The sequence below is a fragment of the Numida meleagris genome, chromosome 1 (genome assembly GCF_002078875.1).
Source record: "Numida meleagris isolate 19003 breed g44 Domestic line chromosome 1, NumMel1.0, whole genome shotgun sequence".
Lineage (NCBI taxonomy): Eukaryota > Metazoa > Chordata > Aves > Galliformes > Numididae > Numida > Numida meleagris.
Genome location: NC_034409.1, coordinates 129,805,021 through 129,826,131, shown reverse-complemented (window position 1 = coordinate 129,826,131; position 21,111 = coordinate 129,805,021). Strand labels below are relative to the sequence as shown.

Genomic DNA, 21,111 nt, shown 5'->3' with positions numbered 1-21,111 from the left:
AAAAAGGGGAGATTTAGATTAGATATTTGGAAGAAATTCTTTACTCAGAAGGCAGTGAGGCACTGACTCAGGCTGCCCAGAGAAGCTGTGATGCCCCATGCCTGGAGGCGCTCAAGGCCAGGTTGGATGGGGCCCTGGGCAGCCTGAGCTGGTGGGGGGCAGCCCTGCCCATGGCAGGGGTTGGGGCTGGGTGGGCTGTGAGGTCCCTTCCAACCCAAACCATTCTGTGATTCTGTGATTTCATGATTCTATGATTCTGTGAACACAGAGGGGGGCTTCTGTAGGTGGACAGTCTCCTTACCTACTACCAGCAATTCCTGGAATTACCAAATGGAAAGATTACCAAGGGAAAACCAAACCTTCTACCAAGAGAAATGTGTGTGGAGAGTGAATTCAAGCAATGTGGTGAATACAGGTGGGGAATATATCTGTAAATGCTTGTTTTTCTCTGTACTGTTCTTCACATTTTTCATCTTCTCTGCCTGTCTGCAGAGCCTGGCTTTGTTCTGAAAGCCTTTTCACACATACTGCATTCATTTACCACCTGCAGATGCTGCCTCTTTATTCTTTCCTGTTGTTTCCATTGATCTAACATGAAAGTCACCTTGAATTGAAGGAGCTTTGCCCTCGCTATGCATATAAAATCTCAGAAAATATAAAAATAATCATACAGAATACAAGGGCTAGGCAAGATTTTATAAGGATTGCTGTTGTAGGAGGTCATGGATGCCGAATATGAGATATCCATAAAAAGGCAAGATGACACTGGATTGAGTAGATTAACTCATAATGTGCCTACAGATGAGAAACCAAGGCAGAGTGTGTAATACCCTTCAGTATTTATTTTGGTATCCCTTTTGTCCAAGCAGATGCAGATTCAGGTACCTACTGGCCTGTTTTTCATTCATATCAAGAAGGCCAACATGGGGTCAGGCTGTAGTTTTCCTGTGCATCTGTTTTATGAGGTCTATCACTGGAGAAAATGTCTTTTGTAAGAAGGTTCCTGCCCAGGCTTAACAGCAACTTTTCTTTTATGCAGCTCCTTTACAGCATGAAAGAACCTCAGACTTTCCCTTACCAAACAAGAGACAGTGCTTTGATTTAAACACTTGGCGTTGGGTGCTTAAATATTTTTTGGCACACGGATTTAAAAACATCTCATCATACAATTGCATTGTGAATAGGCCTGCAGTGCTTGCAGCTGGGACTTAAGTCTGCTTGTTCTCTTAATTAAATATGTGGCTGAGTGCCCTTAGCTGTGTTGGCGCTGGCTGGGACGAGTGGTGCCATGCTTGCTGCTCCCATACAGCTCTGCTAGCTCCCATGGTCACACGGCAGCTACACGCTGTGGCTGTTCACTCCCATGCCAAGCATAGAAGCCATATGTAGGCTTGGCTTCCTTTCTTTTGCATGCTGATGTTCCTCATCTCTCACCATCAGCCGTGTCTCACACTGAAACTTTCCTTTCTGTATTATTTGATTCTGCGTATATGTGCTTTTTATGTGCTGCAGCAAGCTCTTTCCAACTTCAAAGAAGCCAGGAAAAAGATGAGGTCGGGTCCAACCACTCTGCAGAAACTGGTAAAGACAGACCTGAGAATAGCTGAGTAGTAGCTAGGGTGGAGTAACTAATAAAAAAAGAAAGTAACATTTTATCATACTTTTAATCATATATTGTATTATATTTTTATATTGCATCCTATACATGTGCACATGTTCATCCATTGCTGCTTTGCCTTTTTTTCCTTGGATTAGTTTATGGGTACTTCCACAAGGGCTTGGGTCTTCTGGTGAGCTGTGCAGTACGGTATCAATGGAGTTAGGGTATCGATAGGGTTAGGGCTACAGGTAGGCTTAGGGTTAGGGATAGGGTTAGGGGTTAGAATTAGGGTTAGGGGTGCTGATAGCATTGCAATTTTGCTCTTTTCAGCATGGCCCCAAATAACTTTAAGGGGTTGCTCTTACAGGCATTGTAGACACCACTGTGCACGACTTCAATTAATTCTGATATATTCACCCAATATTTTTCACTACATATTGCTTGAAAAATGTGCCTCATTAGTGACCTAAATGTTTTCTTATGAACTGAAATGTGCAAAAGAACATTAGCTGAATTAGAGGTGAGTACCTGGTGAGGGGTACATGGGTGTCTATGATCCAGGTTTAGCATCTAAATGAATTGAGCTGAAGGAAAATCCAGTGATTTGGGATGTAGATATGATGCTCATGAATACTATTTCCATAAACAAGGCTTCCTGAGGAAGCCTAAATAAATAAAGGAACTTTTAACATCTTTAATTTGCTTATTTCTATAGGCAACAAAGTCCAGTTGCCTACATGCATCTGCCCAGGGCTACCTGAGATACCTGCAGGTCGCTAAGACATGTGGTTCAGGCAGCCATAGGTGACATACGACTTCTGGAAGGCTTGGACTCTTCCGGTCTGGCCAGTAGATGCTGGGTGAGATGCTGGCACCCACAAGAGCTCTGAGCCCTGTCAGCGGAGTCATTCTTTTGGTGAATATTTTAGGAACATCTCAGATTTGTCTGTTTATATCCACTATATCCAAAAGAGACTCCGCTTGATTATTTGAAGAAGAGTGGAATAAGTAATTTTGTCCTTAGAAAACAAAGGCGTACCTACTGATGCCAAGGCACGCCATAAAAGATGCCACTATAACTTTTTTCTGAGCTGCTGCCCAGAAACTCACCAAGGGAACATTTATCTGCTCTGCAAGGTGCACTGAAAAATCATTCAAGTCTGAAATATAGTCATAAGTGACATGAAAACATTAACATAACTATTATTTGGACACTTCTTGATGGCAAGCCAGGTCTTTCAGTCGGATAATAGAAACAACAGCTTCCTGCCTGAGGAAGCAGCACTGGATTTAGGTTGCACCCCATGGGTGGGAGGGTTCAGCTGCACAGGGAGCCTCAGGCCCTCTAAGTGCTGCTCTCTGCTGGTGTGCATTTTCACCTGGTACATTTGCTCTCTGTGTTTGTTCTCCTGCTACACTAGCAGAAAAAAGAAGCCCCCACGGCTCTTTTCTCCTGTCAGCTTGGCAAAGCAAATGAGAAAGGAAGGTACCGCCTCACAGAAGAGCACTGGGCTGTTTGCTGGGATCTCAGTCCTGCCAGGAGCCGGATGCTCCCATAGCATTGCTCAGAGGCAATCATGGCCCCCGGGGTACCTAAAGGGACAGGAACTTACGGGGACATTCAGAAATGCCCACCCACTTATTCCTGGTTGATCTAAGTGGCTGATGTGCCTGAAAATTAAACAATTTGTTGGGGCTGGAAAAAGGGAATTGTTTGCAATTGCTTTATTTCCTTGTTTTGGTCTTGAAGAAAAGGCCCTGGATGGGTTCCCTGGTGTCCTTTGTACAGAGCCACAGCTTCACAGGGAATGGCTTTTTTTGCAAACAAGACATACCCTATACAATGAAGTATAGTTTTCCTTTAGGCTGACACCCTCTACTGTTCACTCCTGCACATTATGTGTAAATAAAAGGATTGAAGTAACTACAGACTTCTGTGTGGAACAGTGATTTCTTGAGTACTGATTTTTTGGTTATTCTTTGAAAACAGAAGAGCAGAGATGTAGCCACTTGACCTACCTTGCATGTTTTTTAGGAAAAATAACATGCAGCGATGCCACTTTTTGCGTGGAGAGAAAAAGTGTAGGAGACTTATTTTTCGAAATATCTGCATTTCCTACAGTGTGAATAATAACCTGATCACACTTTGATGCTGCCGAGTGCTGGAGCCTTAGTTTAGCAATCAGAAACTTGTGAAGTCGATTTTTCTTTCTTTCTTTTTTTTTTTTCCCTAATACTATATTGTTATTTAACATTGTTGTGAAAGTTCAATGGAGTTCCATTGCAGGTGGAAACCTCTCCAATTCGAGCAATTTGGGAGAAGACACTCATCTTCTTTTCTGAGTTGAAAGCACATACGTGAATCAGCTCTCGCAATCAGAATCTCCATCTGAAAGAGACATCTGGGCTGCATGCCTCTGAATTACAGGAACACACAATTCATCTGCTGTTCATGCACTCAAGATTGAGCCATGCTTTGATGGACAAGGTTGAGGCAATCCCAACTGTAACATATTATTTGTCACCGAAAAAAAAGTTCTAAAGCCCAAAGGACTTACAGGTTCCTCCCCTTGAAAGACAACCACATGGCAATGCAAGCAGCAGGAAGAAACCTCTGTGTGCTTCTCGCCAGCCCCTCAGTAGCACAACACAAGTGTCTGAAGCTCAGTCTCCTTACTTTGGCAGAAAAACCTCTAGCACACGCTGCTTTCTAGGAATCCCCATCTCTCTTAACAAGGAAGGAGTTTAAGAATAAAGTTAAAAATACTATTTTCTAGGGGCATGAATCTTGTCCCTCAATGCTACTCTCCATATAGAAGACAATAAATAGGCAGATGACCCTTATGAATATTATCTGCCAAAACATTCCTTTCCTTCCCATCATTTCCAGCACCAACTCAGTCAGTACTTGTTATTTCTGTGTGTTGGCAGGTGCAAGCAGGGTTAATTCTTATCAGCTGCGCAGGATTTTAGCAGGATTAATCGCATGAGTTCTTCTGTCTCACTGCCAGCCCCTGAAGCTATTCCCAGAAACTTTTTAGCTCCATCCCTAACTGTCAGACTTGCTGACCACCCAAAGTTTTCCCTGGGTTTTCTCTGTGCTGCAAAAAGGCACAGAACTGGGAAATCCCTTTTCCCAGTGGCAGCTTTGCTGCCATTTCTCATTTGACTATTCAAGAGGCAGCAGCAGATCAGCAGCAGTCCCTTGGCAGGCTGCTAATCCTACTTACGATAGAATACGAATACAGATGAATAAGTAGACAATATAGCAAAGGTGGCTCACAGGAAAACCTGAAGTGAAAGAGAGAGAAAATTATAAGAGCTAACGATGGGTTTTTAAGGTCAGCCAGTGTAAGCTTTCCACAAAGCTGGTTCTTCCTGTACCACAACACTCTGATGGCACACTGAGGCCATCTCTGTTGTCTGTGTATAGGCCAATAAAGAATTGGGCCAGAACACAGGTGAGGTTAGCAGAGGCATATTGACACCCTTACCTTGTTAGATCCAAGCACAGATATTTATGAGTTGTGAAAGAGATGTTTTTACTCTGTGATCACCAACATCTGACTGCAGACCGCCACCTGAGCTTCCTCAGCTCCTTAGTGAGGCTGGGCAGTGACAGCGGCTGCCTGCCCAAAGCATGATGAGAAAAGCTTTTAAGCCCTGCTTTATACTTTGCATCAGCAACTCCTTTCCCTGTGCTTGCTGCTAATGGACTACCATTATGCGACTGAAAATGCCCATTTGTTCCATTTGGAAGAGCCGGGCTGTGTCTTGACCAGTCAGGCCTGACAAACACTTCACTGAAATTTCCCTTGGAGAGAGCAGAATCATTTCATTTTCCCCAAGAGAGAGGACTGTCCTGAGAAGCAACAGAAAATATAAGCATGCTTGTGCACACCAACTATCCCAAGCGGCTCACCTGGGAAACACTAACAAGGATGCGTTTGCAAATCACGCTTGGTTGAGCAGCATTGTATGAGAATTCATAGCAGCATCTCTACAGCTCCCCGCACACCTGTAGTGCTCTGCACGGCTCACTGACCCCTGTCTGCAGGCACTCTGACTGCACAGGACCACAGGCGAGCTCTCAGGCAGGCCTGCAGGCAGCGGGAGCTTCCAGGCCTCTCTCATGCTGGGAACTGTGTGTTTCCCATCCCTCAGAGCTGGGTGCTTGATAAGGCACCAGGCAGCAAAGTTCCTTATCTGTCTGGGCTTTGGTCGACTCTTAGGCAGTTACCTCTATTGCCTTGGAACTAACATTTTCTGCTGAAAGTTTAGCCTGTAAGATCTTGTATTGTGATTTTGCCTGTGAAAATGACTGGCTTTTGGGGGCTGCTAAGGGCTTTCATTTATATATCAAGGATACAGAGCTCTGTAGGATGCTCTCCACTGATTTCAGTGGGATGCAGAGCCCGCTGCTGTGGATTTTGCATTCATTTTTATGCAAACCAAGGAAAAGCTCATTCAGCTGGGATAAATGAGTATCGCACGCAGCCCTATCCTTTCCCCCTTACTCCACCTTATTACACATGTACCATTTGAAGCTTTTTGTTTCTTGTAGCTGTGCTCCAAATCATAACTTGAGCTCTTTAAATGCCAGCAGCTTTTTAAGGCAGATCTAATCAGTGTTCCTCTCGGGAACGAAACCAAATGAGCTCTCCTCAGGTTTGCAATTCAGTCCAATTATTGCACAGATCTTTGTTCATTTAACTCCTTTGAAGCGGAACAATCAGAAGAAATGGGTAACAACTGCAGCGCAAACAGGAAATGATGACTCCTGAACTTGAAGAAAATGGGATTTTAAACAGCCTTATTCTTTTGCCAGCATCCTGGAGATGCCTTACTGCAAATCACAGCAGTCCTGGGAGAACTGCTGGTATAATGCTAACGCCTCTCATGGCAGAACCTCATCACCAAAGCCTCAGTTATGGAGAATGATCGACAACTAAGGTGCATCAGGATATTGAAAGTTTGGCACCACAGAGGTATTTGATTTCCCCAGCAGTTTAACTCCCACATACTTCATTGTTGGAGACAGACCTCAGTGATTTGCCTCAGGTCCCAAGAATTTCCTCACGGAGGAAGAAACTAAAGCCACTTTTCTCCAGAACAGCGTGCACCTTGCATGTTTCTGCCTATGCTCAACGGTTTAAGTGTCATTACTAACAACCAATAGACATTGTTACTATTCTGGTTAATATTTGTAAGCTGGAAAATGATTCTCACTTGAAAAGTGGCAACTGAGGCACAAAAAGATTTGTGAAAAAGCTGAGAGCCAGTACCCAGATCTTCTGTATTCCAGCTGGTTCCTTATTCAGAAGTCTCTCCTTCCTTCAAAGTACCTAGGAAGCAAATCCTGAGTGGCAGCAGGCATCAGCGGCAGAGGCTTAGTGTCTAATGCAACAAGTTCACCTCTCTTTACCTGCAGGCAAAGTATTGCCAGCAGGTCAAAAAAGGTGATCCTTCCTCCCTACTCAGCATTGGTGAGGCTGTACCAGGAGCACTGTTCTGGGCTCCCCAGAACTTGAGTCCTGGACATACTGCAAAGAGGCTGGCATAGGGCCACAAAGATGATGAAGAGCCTGGAGCATCTTTCCTATAAGGAGAGGCCAAGAGAGCTGGGCCTGTTCAGCCTCGAGAAAAGGAAGCTCAAAGTGAATCTCACCAATGCCTATAAATACCTGAAGGGAGGGTGCAAAGAGGACACAGTCAGGCTCTTTTCAGTGGTGCCCAGTGCGAGGACGAGAGACAAAGGGCACAAACTGGTACACAGGATGTTCCCTCAGAACATGAGGCAGCACTTCTGTGCTATGTGTGTGAAGGAGCAGTGGCACAGGCTGCCCACAGGCTGTGGGGTCTCCTCCTTGGGGATCTCCAAAAGCCACCTGGACGTGGCCCTGGACACCCTGCTCTGCGTGGCCCTTCTGGAGCAGGGGGTTGCTCTGCTGGACCTAGAGGTCCCTGCCAGCCTCAGCCATCCTGTGGTTCTGTGATTCTCTGAAGTTTCTAGACAGAAAGGCATTGGTTAAATATAGCTTAAATAGTATCATTTTTCTGGACTTCAAAATAAACTACGAAAGCCAAAATGTAGGTATTGCCACTTATATTCAGTGAAGCCAGAATAAAAACACTATAAAACAGAATTCTTAGGACAAAAGCAAAATGAGAAAACATGAAAGACAGAAGTAGATGGGCGCAGTTGAACAGGGCCTTTAGGGTTCATGACATGAAAGATGAAAGAAAACAAAAGAAAGAATTCAGAATGGACTGACAGCCGAGGAATTTCACTTGGAAGTTCTATATAATCTGGAAAAGAATAAAATGAGAAAGAAAGGTATGAGAGAGAACAATAACAGGTACCCAAGTAACAAGGCATGGAAGATTTTAGCATAAGGAATTGATTTTTCTTTTCTCTTTTTCTCTTTTATTTTGAATTCCAGATGTTCCCTTTCTTATTGATAATAATTGCCAGCTGCAAGTAATCACTGATGCTTTGCTGAATTTCAGACGGTGTGGAACAGAATTAATATTTAATTTGCATATAAAATTACAAAATGCTTGGTTGAAATCAGACATGGTAATTCATGGTTACGTTTTCCGTTATCAGAGACCAGTAATTTCAGATCAGTGAGTTAAACAATCAGCAATGTCCTGCTCAGCATAACTACTTTGATGCCCGATGCCTTGCAGCTGTCAGCATGTTGAACCTACTTGTTGATGGCTCTCAGAGAACTGGTGTAATGGTTGTTCAAAAGAAGGGCTGGCTAGACTTGGAAAGAAAGTATCGTGGAAATTCAGAGAATACTGGAAAGAAGGAATACTTGTTTGCCGTCTATGTGTATTTTTTCTTATATCTAACAAATCAGGAAATGGAAAAGTGAAAAGGTATTTCTTTTCCTTTTCTTCCTGTTACCTTTGACACCTAAATAACAACTGGCCAAATTCTGTTGCTAGTACGTTGATACCTACTGGTAAGTAGGTTTGAATAAGAGAATTATTGTCACGCAGGAATAAATACTGTGTAAGACTGGAACACGTTGTCATATTTAACTACAGCACTCAGGATAGATTTCTGCCTTCTCATACCTACTAAAGACAGTGACTGATAACAGTAAATAGCAATTAAACATCTTTGTCAGTTTGATGTGCATACTTCGTGCTATTAGCCAAGTGTGTTTAGAGCATTAGTGGTTCCACACCAATGCATCTTTGTGTTGGCCTGTAATGGGGACATCTATAATAAGCCTTCATAAACTTGGAGCAACTTTAAACCTTCTGTTCTCTTCCTTTTTTTTTTTTCCCAGTCCTTGAATGATGGCTGCATCCTTTATAACAGTGGATCTATTTCTTGCTAAGGGGCTTTGCTACCACTTGTCCTTCTCTTCATCACCTCCCAGCTAATCCCAGTTTCCCTGGTTTATCTTTCCCTTTTCTTCCTCACTCTTTCTTACTGCCTCCGAAAGCTTGGTCTTCCCCTTGCCCTATGTTCACCTCTGTTTCTGTTGTGCTGCTTTAGTGAGGCTGCCTTGGTATCGAGACATCAAATGGTTTCATCACATATTCTTCTGCAGCAGCAGGGATCATCCTCCCTTCCTGGTGGGTGCCATGTCCCAGGTATCCTGTGCTAGCAACAGTTGTTGCTTTGAGTGGCCCCGTTTCAAGGGAGAAACCTGCAGTGTGTCTAATGCAACAGCAAAGCTGAGAATAGGGTGGCATACCTAACAGAGAATGCTTAATATTGCTGATATCTTTGTTACGCATTTTAACAACCTACACAAGGAATACTGTTGTTGGAATTTTAGACATTAACTAAGGCTTCTACTCCTCTAAAGAACCGTAAGAGTAGAACTGGTGTTTATATGGAGATTGATGACTTCTCTCTTAAACTATACAAACTATTCCAGGAAGAACCCAAGAAAGAAAGAAAACAATCAATCAGTGCATGATGTAATTTTTCTACATTAATTTTTCTCCCTTGTCATTTTGAGAAATAATTATCTGTTCTGAAACATATGTAACTGAGCTTCACCTAAAAATTGAGAAATAATCCAATACTGTATAAAAAATGAAGTAGCTATACTGGCAGTGCACTATTTCCTTGAATGGAAAATAACAATTTTTGAGCAAACATGTATGTTATGATAAATGCTTAGAGAATTAACCTTTTTTTGCTTTTCTGAAATATTTTTTCTCTCAAAGACGTAATTCTACGATATGAAAGATTAAAGAGACTTAACTTTGATTAACAGAGGTAAATTGAAGTATTATGAAGATGCAATATAAATTTAACGCAGTACTTTCTCTAAAATTTCTCCCACCAGTATCACATTATCCTGACAGACTTTGGACAGTGGTGCATTCTAGACGTGGACATTCATTTTTGTTGTTTCAGTCTTTCTTAGCAATCAAAGTGGGTATTTGAGAATGGAAAAAAATAGCAAGGGTCTGTGCATAAAATGACTTTTTTTGTGCTGTAACTCTCAATACAAACAAATTATTCCAGCAGTAGAGAAAATATCTGATAACTTTACTCCCCACATCCCCAGAAACCAAACCATCAGTTCTTACTTCTGTAAAACTTTGGTCTCTATTAATAATGTAATTTTAGATGTGGATACATATTTTTGTTAAGATTTTTAAAGGACTCGTGACACGGGAATGGGTTTCAGTTGCATAAAGGTAGTTGTTGCCCCCCTTGAGATGCACTAAATAAGAGAAACAACTGAGTGAGACTTGTGTACGTAACACAGGATCTACAGGAGACTTGGGCCCCCTTTGAAAAGCAACTTGAGGCTAAGGAGGGTAAACTGAGGTATCTAAAATGGAATTGGGCACTTGTGTTAAGGCAACTGAATCCTTTAGGGAGTGTTTCTGTTTTGAGGCAAACATAATCTGTCCGTGTGCAGAGGGTATTTCCTGAGACAACTGAAATATGGCACCTTTGTGTTGTTCACTGAGAAGACATTCCGTTGATTCACATGGGTCCAAAGCATCCAGATATCTTCCTGTGGAGGCACTGCCAAGTGACTAGCCACTTTCAAGAACTTTCCTTATTTTATTTGTAAGATTACGGTTGAGCCTAAAGCCAATGTATGCAGTGGGAGAAAGCTAATATGACAGACTGTCCCTGAGCATTTTTCTCTGGAGAAAAATTGCACCTGATAGGTGAAATGCACAAACAGAGATAGATTACTAGGAAATGCAGCCAGCCTAGCAAAAAAAAAAAGAAAATTTATATTATGCCCTGCCACGCTTTCATATTTTTTCTTCTTTAACCTAATTTTAACCAATGATAGAAGAACACAAGCTGAGCAGAGATTTCCTTAGTGTCTGTTCTTCCAAACATATTTAAATGTGAAGATCATGATATGGGGCACTGCTACCAAAACATCAGAGAATGCTTTATTTAACTGGAATGTCAGCGAAACAAATCTGCTTGTTGAGGTTTGTTTGAATAATTTGATTGCAGAACTGCCTAGCTGTTTCACAAATCCATGATAGTTCCTCAGATACCATCATTATCGCTACAAGAACACTGCATCTTGCTAATCACCAATGAAGCACATACAGTGAGCTCTCTTTGCTGCATATTAGACTGACAGTCCCTATTACTGCTGTGTTATTCCTTCTTTTAATCATTCCCCTGAACTTGTTTGGGAAGTAACAGTCTTACTCCACGCCATTTAGAAATGCATTGCTTGCATCTGGGAAGGGCTTGAGTCCAAAAGACAGAACTGGGTATGTATGTATGTATAATTCATTTTTGGCTGCCTTCCTTAAATAGCTCATATCTACATTTTTTTCAAGGCTACGTGCCAAAAATAACAGTTATGTCACAAATTTAGGTATTTCTGGGCCAAATACCAACCTAAAGCCAATCTTTTCAAAACCAAGGAAGCAGCATCTCCCTACCAAAATACAAACGTGTAAAATGTGCAAGCTGGGAACTTGTACTCTCTTAAATTGCAGACTCTGTGGCCTTCCTTTCTTGGCATTTATCTACACTAGCATTCAGACTGCATCCCAGACTTAGTGATGAAGCAAGTTACCATGCAGCCACAAGTCCTCATCACCTTGAAGAACAGATCTAGGACTCTTTGGAAATGTCCACAGCTTTTTGCTGTATTCCCTGCCCAAATTCCCTTCATATAGCAACCAGGACATGGGGGCAACACACCCTTGTGATAATTAGGAAGTCAGGATCTGCAAACAGGACATACCTAAATGAAGAACATAGAGCCTGAGCCTTCTGAGGGAAAACACCAACCTGGCACTTCCTGGCCTCCTGATAGGTTAGCTCCCACGCTTCCAAGAAACTGCTGGGAATCTACAGGGGAAAGTAAAGCAGCAAAAGATGAGAAAAAGCTCTTCAAATATTTTCTACCTTCCTGGGCATTTCTACTTTGAGCAAAAAAGAAAAAAAAAACAGTCTATTACTCTGAAGATGGTTGTGATAAGTGTTTGAGAAAAAGACCATGAATTTCTGATTGGGTTTTAAGAGTTTTCGGTTTTCCCCTGGTTAGTGTTTGTTGTGTGATGTTCTTAATCTTTCATATGTAAAATAATTCTCAGAGCAGGGAGAGACATGAGTAATTCTGTCCCTCTCCATCAACACGAGCACTTACATGCACTTTTGGAGTCATGTTTTGTTCAATCTGCCTGAACTGACACCATGCACCAAAGTGCAGCAGCTTCTCAGCGATGAATGACATGCCTTTTACTGACTCTCTTCCAGCTGAAGAGGCATTTTATGGAGCTTTCACACAGCATTTTGTTTCCATCTTTTCTGGACCCTGCAAAAAGCATAGTCGGAATCAGATGAAGTTCAGAGGAGTGTGAAAGACTTCAGGGATCTTAAGTGTGACAAAATGAGGAAAATGCATCAGTACAGGTTAGTGGCTGATCTGCTGGAGAGGAGCTCTGCAGAGAATCTGGGTGTCCTGGTGGGCAGCAGGTTGGCCATGAGCCAGCAGTGTGCCCTTGTGGCCAAGAAGGCCAATGGCATCCTGGCTTGTGTCAGAAATAGTGTTGCCAGCAGGAGTAGGGAAGGGACTGTCCCTCTGTACTCAGCCCTGGTGAGCCCGCACCTTGAGTACTGTGTTCAGTTTTGGGCCCCTCACTACAAGAAAGACATTGAGGCTCTGGAGCATGTCCAGAGAAGGGCAAAGAAGCTGGCGAGTGGCCCGGAGCACAGGCCTTATGAGCAGTGGCTGAAAGAGCTGGGGTTGTTTAGTCTGGAGAAGAGGAGGCTCAGGGGTGACATTATTGCTCTCTACCTCTGTTGAGGTGGGAGTTGGCCTGTTCTGCCATGTAACTAGCGATAGGACTAGAGGGAACGGCCTCAAGTTCTACCAGGGGAGATTTGGATGAGAGAGTGGTCAAGCACTGGAATGGGCTGCCCATGGCAGGGATGGTGGAGTAACCGTTCCTGGAGGTGTTAAAGAAATGTGTAGATGTTGTACTGAGGGACATGGTTTAGTGGGAAGTATTGGTGATAGGTGGATGGTTGGACTGGATGATCTTAGGGGTCTCTTCCAACCTTGACGATTCTGTGATTCTATGAGCGCTGCAAAGATGATGAGGGGCCTAGAGCATCTCCCTTATGAGGAAAGGCTGTTCATACTGGAGAAGGCTGAGAGAGGATCTCATCGCTGTTTATAAGTATCTAAAGAGTGGGAGTCAACTGGAGGGGCCAGACACTGTTTGGTGGAGCCCAGTGATAGGACAAGGGGCGCTACCAAGTGGGCACAAACTGGAACACAGTAAGTTCCATACAAACATGAGGAAGAACTTTAATGTGAGGGTGGCAGAGAACTGGAACATGCTGCCCAGAGAGGAGTCTCCTTCTCTGGAGATATTCAAGGCCCGCCTGGACGCTTTCCTGTGCGACTTGCTGCTGCAGGAAATGGCTTTGGTAGGGAGTTAGTTGGACTCCAGAGGAGCTGGATCTCCAGAGGTTCCTTCCAACCTCTACGATTCTGCGATTCTGTGACAGTTAGCTGCCTGGTACCAGCTTAGGGGCACAATACTGGGGAAAAAACTCACTCAGCGGTGCACCGAGGGGAGAGCCCTTTTCCTCGGGGAGGAGGTGCCGGTCCCACCCGCGCCGTGGGAAGCCGTCCCCTCACGCTGCCCGCCCGGACCCGCAGGCACGGCGGGGCGGAGGCCAGGCACCTTCACGGCCAAACCCGCTCCTTCAGGTTCCCAGCCGGCAGCAGCACTCCCGAGCCGAACCGTCCCTCAGCACGGCCGCCCGCGGCGGGTGGGCCGGGCTCTGGCGGCGGAGGCGGCGTGTGCGAGGCGCTGGGATTGGCGTGGAGCCTGCCGCCCGCCCTCTCCCCTCAGCACGGAGCTCGGGGCGGCGGAGGCACCCACAGCCCTCGGAGCCCGCCGGACCGAGAGCGGTTGAGGCGGCTCGGCGTGGCGAGAAATGTGCCGGCGCCGCCGGGCGGCTTTGACATGTTGATCCTTTCCGAGCACTTAACAGGATCGCAAAGCCCTTCGAGCGGCTTTTCCCCGTCAACCCGGCTTACGCGCGCGGGCTTTGCCTGTAATCCGCCCGCGCCGCGTTGAGGGCCGGCCGCGGTGGGCGCTGCTCTGCCCCGCCCCTCCCCGCCCCGCCGCCCCCGCGGGGGTACGGCCGCCGCACGGCAGCGGGCAGCGGGCAGCGCCGCGGAGAGCGGGCGCCGAGAAAGTTTGGGTGCGGATACTGTCGAGGGAGGCGTGAAGGGTGAGTATGAGAGATAGCAAGGAGTGTCGCGTCCTGCCTGGGTGAGAGACCGTAACTAGGAAGTTTGCAATGGGAACGTCACTTGGCGGCTCTTCTGTGCCTGTGGTATAACTTCAAGCTGTTCGATCAGTGTGTCTCCAGCCTGGGGCCTGCGGTATGTAGGGGAGGCTCAGGTACATGCCTGACGCTGTCCTCCTCAAAGGGAATGGGGCAAATGCTGCGAGGGCAGCAAAAGCCATTTGCTTCCCGGGGTTCCCGGTGCTCCCATGCATTGGCTTTGTGTCTGGTAACGTGACATCTTTTGCAAAACTTGTGCGGTGTAAAAACGTGCCTAAGGGTGTGTGAGGTCCAGTGATTGCTGTGATCGGTGTCTTTCTCTAAAGCGCAGTCTGAGCGCTTGCTGGAAGGAAAAAGCCGAAGGAACGCGTGGAAGAGTGACTTGTACGGCGCTTTAAATCTCTAGAGGAATGATGTTAAGTGCAGCTGAAACCATCCGATTAGAAAACAACACAGTAGTTGGTATGCTGGTTGGGCTGTCGGCATGTCTGATAATCGTGGCAAACAAGTGGAGGTAGAGCGCAGCAGCTTAAAAAATGGCACAGCATCCTCCCATGTCAGCATCTCTGCTCTGCCTTCGCTGCACCCCTGCACGTCTCAGCCTTTGTCACCCCCTTGGCACTCAGCGCTGTCATTTTTGGTTCAGCACGTTATCCTGCAGGCTTCTCCAGCCTTGTCATCTTTTTCATTAGCATCTCTTAAATCCTTTTCTGCCCAGTGCCTCCTTGCCTCCTGTGAAACATGACACAGATCGTCTCTCCTTCCTTCGTTCCCCAGCCAGGCGGGATGGCTGGGACAGTTTGCGTGGAGTGGGCAGGGAGCGGGTTTGAAGGGTGACATTCACATGCGTGCACATGCTCGCAGGCACGTATGTGTCTTTTACAAATATCCTTATGGAAATGTGAATCTGATGTGTTTGGGCTGTATGCACACCCTTGAGTTCACTTTGAACAGTTTATTTGGCAAATAAACACACTGATGGAGATGTCGGAAGAAGTGCCGGATTTTAGCCAGAAGCCTTGCAGAGAGCTTGTGTTCTGTATGTAAACATGGATACCTGCAGCGTGGTAATCCATGCTGGCAATAGAAAAAGCACAATGTGCCTTGGTTGTCCACCCAGCTGTAATCTGTAATTTACTATGCTGTAATTTACAAAGCTATGTTCAGTATACACAGCTGTTTTCTCCTGAGCAGCTTGCAGTCTAAAAATAATAAATTCATGGAAAACATTCTGTGAAAAGAACAGAGTAAATCTTAGAAAACTGTCAGGTGTTGTTAATAATTCACAGAAATAGAGGGGCACCCAAGCCAAATAATTCATAAGATTATTATTTAAAAGATTATTTAGCTGCTTCAGGGCATCAAGGACGCAGCCATTGAATGGAGCAAGGATAATTGTATGCATCTCATTCTGAAACTAAATTATACAGACATGAATATGCAGTGTTGCGTGTAATACATGCATATCCTGGAGTACCTATGCGGAGAAGCGTCTTTGACAGATCTTCAGTATTGAGCTTACACAAGGTGATGAATGCAAATAACATGCATTTTTAGGAGATAGCAATGCCCACAGACTGTAGAAAATGCAATATGATTTACCAGAGAGTCATAATATTTGGAAAGTGTTCTTTTGAAAGAGCTAACGGTTCAAGAACTGGTGTTCTGAGCTGTTAGTTGTAGACATTGGTGAGGGTGTGGTGGTGGTGCAGCCTGTTTGTTATTTTTCCATTGCTTTGGGCTTGCTTCAGTAGCCTCTATGCAAAGGTGATTTCTGTGAGAGTTTGCCACCATATAGTCTGCAGATTAATTTAGAAACCTTCAAGTCACTGAAAGAAATAGTTGAACCATCTTCAAATCATCGACTTCCTTAATTTCTGCAGTCTCAGAAATCCACGTGTTGCCTGTGCTGGTTAATACGTTGCGACTGCTGGCTGCCATGCATAACCTACACAGCACGCATGGGGCTGAACTACAACTCTTACCCAGTGATGTAACAAGGATCATGTAGGTGGAGGTCAAATCCCAAAATAAATCCTGAAGGCTTACGAGGGTTGAACCTGAGAGGCTGTGTGAGGATTTGGAATGTGTCTTAACTAAAATGATGTAAGTGATCCAATGCAGCTTATCACTGCTTCCATTAGCAAGAAGTAAAACGATTTTGAAAGCCTCAAGAACAACAGTATATTACCAACTACACAAATACATAAGATCTATTGTATAATCACATGTAAAGTCACCTGTTACTCTGTGACAGTGATAAATATTTCACCTTGAAAAGCTGTTTTTGCACTCTGCTGTGTTATTTATTTGTAGGGCTTTTCATCTAAACAAATAAGCTTTAAGAAACAGCTTCATCTGATGTCATGACTTGATAAACAAAGACACTTCATATTGGAAGTTTTAATATATGTTTCTTGGTTAGCAATTTTGAATTGAGTTAGAGAGAGTTGACGTTCTATGACAAGGTGACTCGCTTAGTGGATGAAGGTAGGGCTGTCGATGTGGTCTACCCGGACTTCAGTAAAGCCTTTGACACTGTCCCCCACAGCATCCTTGTGGAGAAGCTGGCTGCCTATGGCTTGGATGGGCATACGCTCTGCTGGGTGAAACACTGGCTGGATGGCCAGGCCCAGAGAGTTGTGGTCAATGGAGATAAATCCAGTTGGTGGCCAGTCACGAGTGGTATACCCCAGGGCTTAGTACTGGGGCCACTCCTATTCAACATCTTTATCAGTGATCTTGATGAGGGGATTGAGTGCATCCTCAGTAAGTTTGCAGACTACACTAAGTTGGGAGGGCCTGAGGGTAGAGATGCTTTACAGAGAGACCTGGATAGACTGCATTGATGGGGTGAGGTAAACCGTATGAGTTTCAATAGGGCCAAGTGTCGGGTCCTGCACTTTGGTCACAACAACCTGAGGCAACCTTACAGGCTTGGGGAGAAGTGGCTGGAAAGCTGCCTGATGGAAAGGGACCTTGGTGTGCTGAAGGACAGTCGGCTGAATATGAGCCAGCAGTGTGCCCAGGCGGCCAAGAAGGCCAATGGCATCCTGGCTTGGATCAGGAACGGTGTGGTGAGCAGGACTAGGGAAGTCATCGTGCCCCTGTACTCGGCATTGGTGAGTCCCCACCTCGAGTATTGTGTTCAGTTTTGGGTGCTTGAGTACAGAAAGGGCATTGAGGTGCTGGAGCAGGTCCAAAGAAGGGCAACAAGGCTGGTGAAGGGCTTGGAGAATATGCCCTACGAGGAGTAACTAAAGGAACTGGGGCTGTTTAGTCTGGGGAAGAGGAGGCTGAGGGGAGACCTTATTGCTCTCTTCAAATACCTGAAAGGTGATTGCTGTGAGAGTGGGGCTGGTCTCTTCTCACTGGTGACAGGTGACAGGACAAGAGGAAATGGCCTCAAATTGCACCAGGGGAGGTTTCATTTGGATATCAGGAAAAACTTCTTTCCAGAAAGGGTTGTTAAGTTTCGTTTGGATATCAGGAAAAACTTCTTTCCAGAAAGGGTTGTTAAGCACTGGAACAGGCTCCCCAGGGAGGTGGTTGAGTCACCATCCCTGAATGTGTTTAAAAACCGTTTGGATGTGGTGCTCAGGGACATGATTTAGTGGTGGATTTTTAGAGTTAGAGCAGTATGGTTAGGTTGTGGTTGGACTTGATGATCTTGAAGGTCCTTTCCAACCTGAGTAATTCTATGATTCTATGACATTCTGTCCAAAATGGGAACTGCTAGGGTAGCCCAAATGTGACATCTTGATGGAGGGAGAATATCCAGATTCGAACCGCTTTCATGGATGTTTAAGCTCAAATGTATTGTTGCACAATTTTGACAAGCTACCCAGTTCATTTTGGTGGCTTAGCTGATAGCCAGCAACTTCCTAAATGTGATGTAATTTGTGATATTTATATGTGTGCCTGTGTGTGGCATCTACCTACTTATTTATTCACATATTTATTATTTAGTTGCTCCTATTAAGCCTGTGCCAAATTGTCAAAATCCTAAGCCATAAAGCTGCTCAGAGGCATTCTCAGAGCACAGCGAACCCATGAGTACACCGGAGTGTATCCTGCAGTATGCTATTGGGAGCTCTGAGGAAAGGAGAGAACCTGATTTGGGCTAGCTTGATTTAAAGCAGACTTGAAAACTTCCTCATTTTTGAAGTGCAGGTCCAAAGCACAATGCAGTTTGACACCCATGGGCAATTAGACTTGAGAAAAGGAGAGATGGAGTTAGGGCTGTGAGCTGCGAGCCACCTATTTTTGGCCAGGAGTTAGATGCCTAGTTGTTTCCAGTCTCTTAGTTTAGCTTCAGTCATTTACTACTGGCTGGTATAGGTAGCTTCTTTATAGGAGCAAAAAATGTCCTGAGCTGGAATGGATCCAAAAGGATCAAGTCCAACTCCTGGCTCCACACAGCCGTGCCCACTGTCCTGCGCAGCCTGTTCCATGCCCACCACCCTCTGGTGCAGACCCTTTCCCTAACCCCCAGCTGCCCCTCCCCTGACAGCTCCATGCCGTTCCCTCGGGCCCTGTCGCTGTCCCAGAGAGCAGAGCTCAGCGCTGCCCCTCTGCTCCCTGTGAGGAGCTGCAGCCGCCATGAGGCCTCCCCTCAGCTCCTCTGCTCTGGGCTGAGCACAACAAGGGGCCTCGGCCACTCCTCACACACCTTGCCCTACAGACTCTTCCCCATCTTTGTTGTACTTCTTTGGATGCTCTCTGGTAGTTTTATGTCTTGAGTACCTCATTTTCTGCATGCCTTCTCTAGAAAACCTGGATACTTGACTTGGGAAAGCCACTGAGTGGTAGAGTTCCTAAAAGTTAGATCCGGCAGCCTTTGTACCTTTAGTCCTAAGTCTTTAATAGTAGTTATAAATAAATGAATAGGACCTAATTTTCAAAATTAGGAAATGCTTATGTGAATCTGAAATTTTTACTTCTTGCTTGAATTCATGTTTGTTTTTAAGCAACTGACTGCCTTGGTAAAATGGATCTTTTATAACAAACAGTGCATATGTAAGAATTTGACGCTGTATTAGTTAGTGTTTCACCCATGAAGGAGGGGATCGACCAGTGCATTAACTACTTGCATTTGGAATAGGAAGAGCTATCAGTATGTGTGATTTACTGCATTATTAGTAGGATAATACATATTTCTCATTTAGCTCTTGTTTCAGTCTCAGTGGTTTATGCACCAAAAAGCAATAATCATGAGTGTGGAATTATCTGTCTCTTTCAGGTAGCTGGTAGCAAGAAAAGAAAAACGGAGGAAGCATGCTAAAACTCTGCTTAATCCATTGGTAGAGGTGTCTGTCTTTCAAGAGCTTGGGGTGTTTCAGATGGGTTTTATTTTGCTGTCTGACAGCAGAAAATTCTTCACTTCTGAAAAGTTGAGGCAACCTGAGACAGTTTTGTTTTCTGTAGTTTGACTCGGTGTGCTTAAAAACAAGTCACCGAGCTCTGGAAAATTCAAGGTGTTGGCAGTGGAAGGCTGCTGCTGTGAGGGGAGGCTGGGGGCAGCTGGCTAGAGCCAGCTCCGGGGAACAAGGGGACAGGAGATGCCCCAGTCGCTGGAGCAGAGATGTCCCTGCAACCTGTGGAGAAGCCCGTGCTGGAGTTGCTATTCCCTCCATCCTGAGGAGAGGGAACATGCAACTGCAGTTATCCACACTGTAGCCTGTGGAGAATCCTACAGTGGAGGTATTTCCTGATGGAAGCTGTGGTACATAGAGATGAGCCCTCACAGGAACAATTCATGCTCTCCTGACAGGAACTGCAGCCTGAGGAGGAGCAGCTTGTGGAGGACTACAGCCCAAGAGAAGGGCCCACATTGGAGGAGGGAAGAAGTGAGGAGCGGGGAGCAGCAGAGAGGAGGTGTTGTGGACTGACTGCAACCCTGCATACCCCATGCCCCCCACACTGCTTGGTGGGAAAGAAGTAGAGGAGTGGGGAGTGAAGGACTGAAGATGAGCTTGGGGAGAAAAAGCAAAGAGATGGAGGGAAGAAGGTGGCTTTGTCTTCGTTAACATCCAAATCTGTTCTAGTCGGCATCAATTAAAATAATTCTCTTCAAATCAAGTCTGTTTGGTGTGTGACAGTAATTGGTGAGTGATCTCCCTGTCCTTATCAACACGTGAGCTTTTTCCTCTCATTTTCTCCCATGGGCTGCTGAGGAGGGGGAGTGGGAAAGCAGCTGGCAGTCAACCAAGGCCAACCCTCTGCAACAACTGTGGTTGTAAACAGAAAGGCAAGCTCTGTGTAGTACTTTAATCTGTCTTGTAAGTGTCTGCTTTTGGTAAAGGTGTAAGGTTGTGTACTCCATCCAGCTGGAGCTGTCTCTCTGTGTGCCCTGCACAAGGTGTGTGAAGGGCCTCTCATCTCTTCAGCATTTTCCTGACTCCTGATAGCTCTGTACTCGTGAACTGCTCCCTACTCGGTCTCTAACCAGGTTTGGATCCAGCTTAACAGACTGGGGAGGACATTGCCATTTCAAAATACTTCAGAAACCTAGGTGTAGAAGGAACAAATATTTCTCATTAATGAGATTACCAGTAATTTGCCACTATTGTATGTGCTTTGTGCAAGACCAAAACATGTTGCTTTGGGAAGTGTCACCACCTGCCCTGTACCCAAATTCCTGCGCTGCTGATTTCTGTGAGTCCTGTGCTCTGTCTCTCTGTACCACAGCTGAACACGCGTCGCACAATTTTGTGATGAC

At 45.2% G+C, this 21,111-nt stretch overlaps 1 protein-coding gene and 1 long non-coding RNA gene across 4 annotated transcripts in view; one reads left to right on the top strand and one right to left on the bottom strand.

The window, feature by feature from the left end:
- Positions 201–21,111, top strand: part of CNGA3 (cyclic nucleotide gated channel alpha 3) — a 51,213-nt gene continuing 30,302 nt past the window's right edge. For 2 of the 3 annotated variants that reach the window (XM_021412447.1, XM_021412464.1), the window contains exon 1: positions 14,228–14,333. The gene's annotated coding sequence lies outside the window, so the exon portion shown is untranslated. Of the gene's footprint in view, positions 416–14,227; positions 14,334–21,111 lie in introns of those variants that run through there. The other variant, XM_021412456.1, reaches the window with a different exon arrangement.
- Positions 10,928–14,219, bottom strand: LOC110406244. The gene is made up of 3 exons (XR_002443366.1): positions 13,649–14,219; positions 12,229–12,396; positions 10,928–11,930 (listed from the first exon to the last, which is right to left on the bottom strand). It is a non-coding gene; the product is annotated as an uncharacterized LOC110406244 (long non-coding RNA).